This window comes from Oryctolagus cuniculus, chromosome 2 (genome assembly GCF_051225735.1).
Source record: "Oryctolagus cuniculus isolate XC-2025 breed Fujian yellow rabbit chromosome 2, ASM5122573v1, whole genome shotgun sequence".
In the NCBI taxonomy this organism is placed as follows: Eukaryota; Metazoa; Chordata; class Mammalia; order Lagomorpha; family Leporidae; genus Oryctolagus; species Oryctolagus cuniculus.
Window position 1 is genome coordinate 44,873,517 of NC_142868.1, and position 12,716 is coordinate 44,886,232.

Sequence of the window (12,716 nt, forward strand, 5' to 3'; positions counted from 1 at the left end):
CTCCCTTCTCAGCGCCATATTGTGGGAGAGCAGATGCATAGAATAAGTCTTAATTCCAGTAACTTAGTCTAGTCCGAGTTGCTCCCCACAAAGAGTTTGTGTATACTAGCATAGACACAGACAGTTTCTGGAAGACTATTCAGGAAAGTGATAGTAGTGTGTGTCTGTGGCAATGGGGTCTGGGGTTCAGATATCCAGTGGGACCCTAACTGGCAGACTTCTCCAGCCTCAGGAACAGTGTCTTTGCCCAGGACAGCTTCAGGCCGGCCTTCAGTTACTCAGCTCTGACACCAGCCATGGCAAAGGATGAGTGGCATCTACCCCCAACATGAGGATGCCTGCACCATGGATTTGTCTTCTTTTTTTTTTAATTTTTAAAAGAATTTTTTTATTTGAAAGGAAGATTGACAAGAGAAAGATGCACTGATTCACTCCCCCAAATGCCTGCAATAGCCAGGGCTGGGCAAGGTCAAAGTCACGTGCCAAGAACTCCACCTAGGCCACCCACATGGGTGGCAGGCACCCAACAGATGTGGTACAACTAGTTAGTTAAAGTTTAGGTGAGCTGAAACTCTTGTAAACCTGGAAAAGAATGCTGTTTCTATCTCTCTCTCTCTCCTTCTCCTTCTCCCTCTCCCTTGTGGGGAGCAACTCGGACTAGACTAAGTTACTGGAATTAAGACTTATTCTATGCATCTGCTCTCCCACAATATGGCGCTGGGAGAGGAGTAAACAGCTTCTATGCAGCTGCCTCCAGTTCAACCAATAAACTGCAGGAGCTTCTCCTGATTGGAGGAGAGCAGCGTACTCGGCGTGTGGGTAGCAGAGTTGGGATTGGTGGAAGAGGACTATAAAGGAGGAGAGAGACAACATGCACCAGGAACATCTGAGGGAACACCTGTGCAGCCCCCGAGAGAGCCGGCCGGTGGTGTGCCGCTCCCCCGCGGAAGTGGGGAAAGTGGCAGGGGGAGCCGCCCCTCCACGGAGGTGGAGGGATTGGCAGCCAACCCAGGAAGAACCAGCAGCAAACCCGGGAAGGGCCGAGCAGACAAAAGAACAGCGCAGGGTCCTGTGTCGTTCCTCCGCGAATGGGGGAGCGACACTCCCTCTCTCTCTCTCTCAAGCTATTAAAATTTTATCTTGGGGCCGGCACTATGGCATAGTGGGTAACGCTGCCTCCTGTGATGCTGGCATCCCATATGGCCACCAGTTTGAGTTCCGGCTGCTCCACTTCCAATCCAGCTCTCTGCTATGACCTGGGAAAGCGGTGGAGGATGGGCCAAGCCCTTGGACCCCTGCACCTGCATGGGAGACTGAGAAGAAGATCCTGGCTCCTGGCTTCTGATCAGCAGAGCTCTGGCCATTGAGACCATTTGGGGAATGAACCAGCAGATGGAAGACCTCTCTCTCTCTCTCTGCCTCTGCCTCACTGTAACCCTGCCTTTCAAATAAAATAAATAAATCTTAAAAAAAACCCACTATCTTTTCTGTACCTAAAGCATAACTAACTAGTTAAAAAGCTAAGTGACAAGGGGTTGGCTCTGTGGCAAAGTAGGTTAAGCCTCTGCCTGAGAACACCAGCAACCCATTTGGGCGCCAGTTCAAGTCCTGGCTGCTCCTCTTCTGATCAGATCTCTGCTAAGGCCTGAGAGGGTGGTGGAAGACAGCACAAGTGCTTGGGCCCCTGCACCCATGTAGGAGATATGGAAGAAGTTCCTGTGTCCTGGCTTTGGATCAGCATAGCTCCGGCCATTGTGGCCATTTGGGGAGTGAACCAGCAGATAGAAGACCGCTCTCTGTTTCTGCCTCTCTCTGTCTGTAACTCTCTCAAATAAGTAAATAAACAAATCTTAAAAAAAAAAAAAAAACTGACAAAGAAAAAAAGAGGTGTGCAGGTCCAGTGCTATTGCACAGCGGGTTAAAACCCCCTCCTGAAGTGCTGGCATCCCATATGGGTGCTGGTTCGAGTCCTGGCTGCTCCACTGCTGATCTAGCTCCCTGCTAATGCATGTGGGAAAGCAGTGGAAGATGGCCCAAGTGTTTGGGCCCCTGCACCCACGTGGGAGACCTGGAAGAAACTCCTGGATTCTAGCTTCAGATTAGCTCTGCTCTGGCCATTGTGGTCATCTGGGGAGTGAACCAGTGGATGGAAGATCTTTCTTTCTCTACCTCTCTAACACTTCCAAATAAATAAAATAAATCTTTAAAAAATAACAAGAAAGCAGTTAGCTTTAAAAAAGTTAGGTGTGTGAAACTCTACAAACATATGATACATACATATTTTTCAGTGTACCCATCTTTGGATAAACAACTAATACCAATAAAAACTGGGGTATAATGAATTACAAAAAGGAAGATCAGTACAGTAAGAATTACCTTGTAGATAAAGATACCTAAGGGTAAATAAACATATAAAAGGATATTTAATTTCAATAGTTAAGATGGAAATGAAATTTAAAATTACAATGATGTGTCAATAACGCTGTCTCTTTAACCATCGGCTTGATACCCCCCACCTTCCCAGGATGCACTTGTGACAGCCAGGATCAGGGCGCATGCTCACACCTCAGCCTGGCTGTGTATCCGATTGGGGTGACACTGCTTCCTTATAAAAGAGGATGGAAGGAGAAAAGAGCCCCTTATCCACTGCAGAAAGCACTGGGTCTTCGTGTTCTCATCCGAGCAGAGCGAACCAGTCTCAGACAGACTTCTCCCGCTCACTTAGAGGTACCGTTTCCCGGTTTTTTTTCTCCCTTGGTTACAGGCAACTCTTGGGCCTGCTCATGTTGGGTATTTCTCCGTATGAGGGGGGCACACACATGCATGTGAATGTGTTTATTCCCTCACTGATAGATTCTGTTTCTTTTTTGGACAGGCAGAGTTAGACAGTGAGAGAGAGAGAGAGAGAGACAGAGAGAAAGGTCTTCCTTCCGTTGGTTCACCCCCCCAAATGGCCGCTACGGCCAGTGTGTTGTGGCCGGTGGGCTGCGCCGATCTGAAGCCAGGAGCCAGGTGCTTCTCCTGGTCTCCCATGTGGGTGCAGGGCCCAAGCACTTGGGCCATCCTCCACTGCACTTCCGGGCCACAGCAGAGAGCTTGACTGGAAGAGGAGCAACTGGGACAGAATCTGGCGTCCCGACCGGGACTAGAACCCAGAGTACTGGCACCACAGGCGGAGGATTAGCCTAGTGAGCCATGGCGCCAACCGAGAGATTCTGTTTCTATTTGTACACAGTGTAGGCCTCCATTTAGTGTTTCTGTCTCTGTGGGAGACAAGAGCCCAGATTGGAAATCAGTGTATTCATTGCCCACATCACAACCACCTGGGCCATCACCTGCTGCCCCCCGCCCAGGGTACACATTGGCAGGAAGCTGGAATCAGAAATCAAGGCAGGAGCCCAGCCTAGGCTCCACGGGATGCCTCCAGGCCACACTTCCACCCCAGCTTTTCTGCTTTCTCTTCCCCCATTGATCTAAGTTCTCCACTTCCACAGCTGACGCTAGAAGTGATCAGTTTGGCTAGGTTAAATAATACTATTTTTTAAAACATTTATCTATAAGGCAGAGAGAGGTAGAGAGACAGATCTTCCATGTGCTGGTTCCCTCTGAAAATAGATGCAAAGGTTGGGAGGGGGAGGGAGGCTGTGCCAGGCGAAGCCAGGAGCCCAGAACTCCATTTGGGTCTCATGTTGGTGACAGGGACCCAAGTAGTTGGACCATCTTCCTGTGCTGTCCCAGGTACATTAGCAGGGAGCTGGTTCAGAAGTGGAGCACCCAGACTTCCAATCCATCTCTCTGCTATGGCCTGGGAAAGCAGTAGAAGATGGCCCAAGTCCTTGCACCCTGCACCACGTGGGAGACCCAGGAGAAGCTTCTGGCTCCTGGCTTTGGATTGGTGCAGCTCCGGCTGTTGAGGCCATCTGGGGAGTAAACCAGTGGACGGAAGACCTGTCTTCTCTCTCTCTGCCTCTGCCTCTCTGTAACTCTGCCTTTCAAAAAAAAAAAAATATATATAGATCTTGAAAAAAAGAAAATAAAGAAGCAGAAGAAGTAGAGCAGCCGGGACTGGAACTGGCGCTCTGCTATGAGACGTTGGTGTTGCAAACAGCACCTCAGATCCCGGCGCCGCAATGCCAGCCCCAATAACACCATTTTTATTTCCTGGTTTGCTATTTGTGTCTACGCAGTAGCACAATAACAAACACATTCTTCACCTGGCCTGCATGGGTGTCGCAGCACAGCTGCCTACCCACACCTGAAACGCTTTGAAGGAGCTCTGTGGGTAAAGACCCGAGTTCCCGCTCCCACAGTGCTCACTAACATAATAACAGCCACCACAGATAGCACTTTCTGAACAGCAGTCTCACCAGACGCCATGCCAAGCTGGCCGCGCGCTTCACATCCTTTACATGTCATTAAAACCCAAGGACATAGGCGTTAGGCTCACTCCCATTTTACACAGTAGTAATGTGAGACAGAAAGTTGGAGATTAGATGGCCTTTGAGTAGCAAAGCCAGGCAATGCAACTCCAGAGGGGAGCCCTGGCGAGGGAAGGCATTTGATGGGGTCCTTTCACATCTCTTGTAAGGAGAGGTCAGGTCACTGTCAGGTCACTGTCAGTAAGAGGGAATGGTTGCCTGAAATTGAAGGGTCAGCTTAGACCCACAACAGGTGGACACCAATATCATTTTTCTTCTCACCAGATTGTAAGCTCTCTGGTCATAGGGACCCTGTCATACATACCTTGTATCCCAGCACTGCCTAACAGTTACAGCTGCTCTGACAATAATACCAGATTCAATTGATGCCCCTAACTCAATCCCATGGACAAGACCTTGTCCCTCACCCTATAACCACCACCCATCTATATTCTGACCACCCAATTTGGCTCAGTTCTATCACTGAACAACTCATCTCCAACTCATCCCCAGTGCCCTGCCGATGCCCCAGCAGGTCTGAATTGGCACTTGCCTGCCTGAGGGCATCATCCCTCTCTTGGGCTTGGAAACTGACAGCTTCTCCAGACCCCTTCCTCCCCGGCCCTGCACCGTTCATCACACTCCTCTCAGAAGGGTCTGTCTGTTGCACTGTCATTACCTATACATACCTTCACAGTCAGAGTGAGACGGGGTTCTTCCAGCAAAGGTGCAATGTCTTTTCCTTATTTTCATCCCTTTTATCTAATGCAGAATCTTTGACACAACAAATGTCAGTAACTGTTTGCTAAATTCATCTCCTTAAGACTTTTATAAAAATGTTTTTAAGGAGTGGGTTTTATGGCATGGTAGGTGCATGGGACACCCGCATTTCATATCTGCCTGCCTGATTCAAGACCCAGCTCTTTTATGCTCCCAATCCAGCTTTCTGGTAATATACTGGGAAAAAGCAGATGATGGTCCAAGTATTTGGGTTCTTTCCACCCACATGGGAGGCCTGGATAGAATTCCTGACTCCTGGTCCAAGCTGGCCTCATCCTGACTGTTGCAGGAATTTGGGGAATAAACCAACAAATGGAAGATTGATTATCTTTTCCTCTATATGTAGCTTCCTTTTGTTGTATTCAGCTGGGAGATATTTCCTGTGGAATTTGTCTCACTGTTTTAAACAGCTACATAGTATTCCATTATATGTACATTTGTGTAACTTGTCCCATTCCCTGGACATTTGGGTAATTTTAAGTTCTTTGCTATAATGATGTTCCAATAAACTTAACTTGGAGTCTCCTTTTTACACTAAAAAAAAACAAAACACATTTACATGATTCAATACTCAAATGTGCAGGGTGGGCAAAACATAAAATGTCTCTCCCTCTTTCCAATCCCCAATCCATCTCTCCTGTGCTGCTCCCAGCCACCCATCTCCCCTCCAGGGAAGCAATTAATGTCACTAGTTTCCTCCCTATCTCGACACCAGCATACTTTTAAGTGAGTTTTCCTCTGAGAACGAAATTCAACTAGTATTCAAATTGTATGTATTTTTTAGTTGATATTGCCCACTTGGTCTTCAAAAAGGTTGTCCTAATGTAATTAGCAGTGCTAACTAGGAATTAATAAATGTTAGCTTACATTCCTACCAGCAGTGAGCCTTATTTATTTCTTCATACCCTCTGTAAATATTTGCCAACCTGATAGATGATAAGGAAAACCTTATTGCTTTGATCTACAATTCTTGCTTTGAAGTGAAGCTGAGCAGCTTTTCATATGCTTATTGCTGTTTGAATCTCTTTTCTGCGAGCTACCTATTCAGGTCCTTTGTCCATTTTTCTATTGGATTGTTTATATTTTCCTTTATTGCTTTGTAAATTTCCCTGGCATAATACCTGCCAATATTTTCTCTGCTAATACATTTAAGCTTAACACCATAGAATCCAAAATGTAAATCATCTCGTCATGGATGTCACTTTCGTCTCCCCAATCAGATTGTAAATTCTTTGAAAGCAGGGAGGAGAATCTGCTCAAATGCTCAGAGGCATGGTAAACGCAGGTTGAACAGCCTTGTCCTCCATCCTGAGCACCTGACATGGACTGCAGTCCTCTGGGGAAGAATTGTGTCTTCTGTAGTTACTGGAGAAGATGAGATTTGCCTTCCTAGGTCAGCCCCTCCATCGATCCAGTCCGGCTCTCTCTCTGACAGCAAGAACAAGAAGCATATTGAGGAGAATCCAATTACCCTCTTTGACATCCGCTTCAAAAGGTTAGGAATTTATCCTATGTAGCGCCATTTGAGAGCTGTCCTCCATTAATTCCTGAACCTACTTGCATTTCAATGTATGTTCCCATTGCAAGGTACAACAGGTAATGAGTTCTTTTGTTTATAATACAATACATCAACTCCTGGGTCAGGAGGGCAGTATTACATGTGAGCCTATGGAATTCCCATTTCACTCTAAATATCTGTGAATAATGCATTTTAACTAGGTTTAAAATATTAACACAATGTTCCCTTTATTAATCCCAAGCCTTTTTTTCCAACTTTTCCTTAAGCTTTTAAAATGTATCTTATTATATATAAGAAAAGACAAAAATAAATAAATACACAGTTTAAGGAATCATTTTAAGGGAGGTAGCATTATACCCACACCAGGTCAAGGTCTTAAGAGCATTGCCAAGGTTCTAAAATGCCCTCTAGGCTGCTGCTTGGTGCAGTGGTTAAGGGCCAGGAACACCTGCAGCCTGTATCAGAGTGCCTGGGTTAAACCTCAGCTCTACTTCCTGGAGTTCATTTTCTTTCTCCACAGTCCTCTGTAATATGACTGTACTGCAATTTACACATGATGCCAATGATAGACATTTAGGTTGTCTGCATTTTGCAGTTATTTCAAGTAATGCTGCTATTTTTGAAAATGTATCTTTCTACACATGATTACAAGGTTCCCTAGAGGATATATTCAGGAGTGAAATTGCTGAGTCATAGGGCTGCATATCTTCAACTACTAGATACTGCCAAACCTATTTCCAAAGTGGTTATGCTAATTTCCATTGCCACCAGCACTGCTTGAGAGTACCCGCTGTTCCATACTCTCCTTAATGGTGTATGTGTCAGGTGTCTTTTAAATTATTTATTTAAGAGATGGAGAGACAGAGAGAGGGAGATCTGCCTTCTACTGGTTCATTCCCAAAATGCCTGCAATGGCCAGGGCTGAGCCAGGACAAAGTTGGCAGCTGCAAGCCCAAATCAAGTCTACCACGTGGTTGGCAGGTGTTCTGGCCATTGCCTTCCAGGTCCTGCATTAGCAGGAAGTTGTACTCGGAAGCTGGAGCCAAGCATCAAACCCAGGCACTCCAACATAGGATGCAGTGTGTCCCAACTGGTCAAACCCTATTGTCGCCATGGATTCATTCTGAGAGGAGGAGTGTGGTGGGGGCAAGAGGCACGGAGTCACCACACAGACCCTGGGAATTGGATGAAAGCAGGTCAGAGGGGAGTAGCCTGCAGACTCATTTATTTCAGTTGGTACAGCAGCTTATATAGCCAAGGCAGCCAATCCGATCAAGGGGCGGTTTATGCCCTAACCAATCACAGCCTGTTGCCAGGCAGGCTCTGTTGCCAGGTGAGTTTCAAAGCCATTGCTGAATAACTGAGGCTTGCTTGCCAGCACCATCTTGGCATGGCTTTCTCATTCCACCACATCCTGTCCCAGCCTTTTTTTTTTTAGCAGTTTTATTGAGATATGCTATGGTTTGGATATGGTGTTCCCTGCAGTTCATGTGCTTAGGCCATACTGAGAGGTGGTAGAACCTTTGGAGGTAGAGCTTCATAGAAGGCAGACTGGTCATCGAGGCTACTGCTCTTAGAAAAGATTAATGTAGTTCTTGAAGGACCCAAATTAATTCTTGTGAAAGTGGCTGTGTTTGTTTTTTTAATCAGAAAAGCAATCTTTTCACTGCACATACCTAGGTTTGAGGTAGGGAATGTCTACAGGAGAGAGGGTGTTGTAATGAAGGAAGACCATCACGTGTGCTTGGCCCCTCCCACACATGGATGGCCATTTCCCTTTTGCATCTCTGCCATGTTGTGAGGCAGGCAAGGGGTCACGCAACAGAGACCAAATGATGCAGCAACTAGAGCCAGGATTTCCAGCTTCCAAAACTGTGATCTAGATAGACCTCTTTTAAAAACTTCTATTTATTTGAAAGTCAGAGTTACAGAAGGTGGGTGGGGAGAGAAAGGGAAAGAAAACAGATGTTCCATCCACTGGTTCACTCCCCAAATGGCCACAAAGACCAGGGCTGGGCCAGGCCAAAGCCAGGAGCCAGGAGCTTCTTTCAGGTCTCCCACGTGGATGGCAGAGGTCCGAACAGATGGGCCATCTTCTGCTGCTTTTCCAAGCCCGTTTGCAGGAAGCTGAATAGGGAATGGAACAGCTGGGACTCACTCAAACCTGCACCCACATGGGATGCCAGTGTCACGGAAGGTGGCTTTACTGCTATGCCAAAATGCCAGCCCCTTCTTGTCTTTATAAAGTACCCAGCCCTAGGTATTTTGTTACAGCAAAAAGAAATAACTCGCAGCATGTAATTCACCCATCAAAGTGTTCAAACCAATGTGTTTTTTTTTTCAATTTATTTATTTGAAAGACAGAGATCAACACAGAAAGAAAGGAAGAGACAGACAGAGATCTCCCATCTGCTGATTTATTTCCTAAATAGCCACAACAGCCAAGTTGGGCCAGGCTGCAGCCAGGAGCCAGGAACTCCAATCAGGTCTCCCACATTGATGGCTGGGGCCAAAGCACTTGGACTGTCATGCACTGCCTCCTAGGATACATAAGCAGGGAGCTGGATCGGAAGCTGACGAGCTGGGATTTGAACTGGCACTCCAGTATGGGAAGCTGGCATGGAAAACGGCAGCTTAACCCCCTGCACAGCAACACCTACCCCTCTTCTTTATTATCAGGTTGTAAGAGTTCTTTCTATATTACAGATATAAGTCTCTTGTCAGTTGTGATTTGTAAAAACTCTGCTCCCCTGCTGGGATTGCCTTTTTCACTCTCTTGCCCATATTCATTGAAGCACAAAATGTCAACATTCTTGTGATGTTCAATTTATCTCTATTTTCTTCCATTGTTTGTGCTTTTACTGTCATATCTAAGAAGCCGTTGTCTAATCTAAGGTTACACAGATTAGCACCTATGTTTTCTTCCTGAGTTGCATGGTTTTAGCTTTATATTTTAGCTTTTGATTCACTTTTTAATTTTTTAAAATTGTGAGAGATGTGAATCCAACTTCATTCCATATAGTTTAAGATTTATTTTATGTATTTGAAAGGGTTACAGAAAGAGAGAGAGGAGAGAGAGAGGGAGGAAAAATATTTCATATGTTGTTCACCCCTCAAATGACCACAGTAGTTGGGGCTAGGCCAGACTGAAGCCAGGATCCTGGAACTCCATTTGGTTCTCCCACAAGTGTGCAGGGGGCCAAGTACTTGGGTCATCTTCAGCTGCTTTCCCAAGTTCATTAACAGGGAGCTGAATCAGAAGTGGAGCAATGGGATTTAATCCTGCACCCATATGGAATTCCAACATTGTAGGCAGAGACTTAACCTGTGGCACTGCAACAGCAGCCCTATCTGTTAGGAAAATGGTGCAGATTTATCTATGGCGCGATCTACACCCTGATTTACATCCTAGGCCCTAGCCCCTGCCGCCATTGCTGAAAGCCAGGTAGCCACATGGCCCAACCAACGGTGTCAAGCTCCACCCCCATCCTAATGGGATTCGCTGCTCCTGCTTCCCTGCCCACCCTCCGGCAAAGTTTTAAAAGGACCTGTTCCTGAACACGTGGCTCTCTAGCCTCCTCTTCTCCTCACTCACTCCCTCTCTCCTCCCCTCTCTCCTCTTTCTCTTCTTTTCCTTCTTCGCTCCTTCCCTCTGGTCTGCTGGGTTTTCCCCAATAAACCATTTCCCTTACTCCAGTGTTTGGTGTTCTCAAAAAAGAACACTTCTATGCTAGATTGTGAAGATGATGAGATTGAAGAAATGCCAGAAATGGAATTCAAAACATTGATCATAGGATTACTTAGAAGTAATCAGAGACTTCCATTTGCCTTCAGTTCCGCTGTGGATGGTCCCTACATCTGCTGCTGCTGGTTTCGCTCCAGGTATTTCTCCTGAAGGAAAGGTATTAACTCATATGCTTCAAGAATGGCTCTTCCTATCATTGTAAAATGGGGTGGACAGGAATATTCCACGACTACCCTTTCAGAAGATGATACTGTGCTGGACCTCAAGCAGTTTCTCAAGACCCTTTCAGGGGTGCTGCCAGAACGCCAGAAGTTGCTGGGACTCAAAGTTAAAGGCAAACCTGCAGAAAATGATGTTAAGCTTGGAGCTCTCAAACTGAAACCAAATACTAAAATCATGGTGATGGGAACTCATGAGGAGAGCTTGGAAGATGTCTTGGGTCTACCCCCTGACAATGATGATGTTGTCAATGATTTTGATATTGAAGATGAAGTTGTTGAAGTAGAAAATAGGGAAGAAAACCTACTAAAAATTTCTCACAGAGTGAAAGAGTACAAAGTGGAAATTCTGAATCCTCCTAGGGAAGGGAAAAAGCTTTTGGTACTAGATGTTAATTATACATTATTTGACCATAGGTCTTGTGCTGAGACTGGGGTAGAATTAATGAGGCCATATCTTCATGAATTCTTCACATCTGCATATGAAGATTATGACATTGTTATTTGGTCTGCAACAAATATGAAGTGGATTGAAGCTAAAATGAAATAGCTAGGAGTGAGCACAAACGCAAATTGTAAAATTACCTTCATGTTGGACAGTGCTGCTATGATAACAGTGCATACTCCCAGGAGAGGATTAATAGATGTAAAACCTCTTGGTGTTATGTGGGGAAAGTTTTTGGAATTTTACAGCAAGAAAAATACCATTATGTTTTATGACATATGACGGAATTTTCTGATGAACCCACAGAATAGACTAAAGATAAGGCCCTTTATGAAAGCACACCTAAATCGAGAGAAAGACAAGGAACTTTTAAAATTAACTCAGTACTTCAAGGAAATAGCAAAATTAGGTGACTTTTTGGAGTTAAATCACAAATATTGGGAAAGGTATCTCTCAAAGAAGAAAGGACAATAGTTAGAAGTTATGCTGGGCTGGCGCCACGGCTCACTAGGCTAATCCTCCGCCTTGCGGCGTCAGCAAACTGGGTTCTAGTCCCAGTCAGGGTGCCAGATTCTGTCCCGGTTGCCCCTCTTCCAGGCCAGCTCTCTGCTGTGGCCAGGGAGTGCAGTGGAGGATGGCCCAAGTGCTTGGGCCCTGCACCCCATGGGAGACCAGGAGAAGCACCTGGCTCCTGCCATCGGATCAGCGCAGTGTGCCGGCCGCAGCCCGCCGGCCTCGGCGGCCATTGGAGGGTGAACCAATGGCAAAGGAAGACCTTTCTCTCTGTCTCTCTCTCTCTGTCCACTCTGCCTGTCAAAAAAAAAAAAAAAAGTTATGCTGAAGACTCATAGAATGGCAAAGGCCCTCAACAGCACTCTGGCCTCAGAATCAACCCTTGGGGCATTCGGATCTGGCTAAAAGGCCCATGAGAGTCTCACAGGCATGGAAAGCCGAGACACTGTGGCAAAAACAACCTGAATGAAAGATCTCAGTGAACTAGACCCCAGCAGAAAGAACAGGCCATCAAAGAAGGAGGCACCTTTCTCTGAAGGGAGGAGAGAACTTCTACTTTGCATATGGCCCTTGTCTAAACAAGGTCGGAGTTTGTGAACTCAAGCGGCTTCCATAGCCTTGGCAGCTCATGACAAGAGCCTCGGGTGATTACTGACGCCATAAACAAGAGTGTCAATTGTTAAATCAACAAAATAGGAGTCACTGTGCACATGCTTCCCACGTAGGATCTCTGTCCTTAATGTGTTTTACTATGAGAGTTAACGATAACACTACTAGTCGAACAGTACTCTATATCTTGTGCGGGTGTGTGGGTGCAGTCTGTTGAAATCTTTGCTAAGTATATACTAAGTTGATCATCTGTATATAAAGTTAATTGAAAATGAAACCTGATGAAGAGTGGGATGGGAGAGGGAGTGGGAGATGGGAGGGCTGCAGGAGGGAGGGAGATTGGGGTGGGGGGAGCCACAACAATGCAAAAGTTGCACTTTGTAAATTCACATTTATTAAATAAAAAAATAAAAAATTAAAAGTAATCATGGTAGCTTAATCTACAAGGTGAAAAAAAAAAGTTATGCTG

General features: G+C 45.8%; 1 pseudogene; it reads left to right on the forward strand.

The window, feature by feature from the left end:
* The first annotated feature begins 10,591 nt into the window (after positions 1-10,591).
* On the forward strand, positions 10,592-11,870 carry LOC100348212 (ubiquitin-like domain-containing CTD phosphatase 1 pseudogene; annotated as a pseudogene).
* The last annotated feature ends 846 nt before the right edge of the window (positions 11,871-12,716 follow it).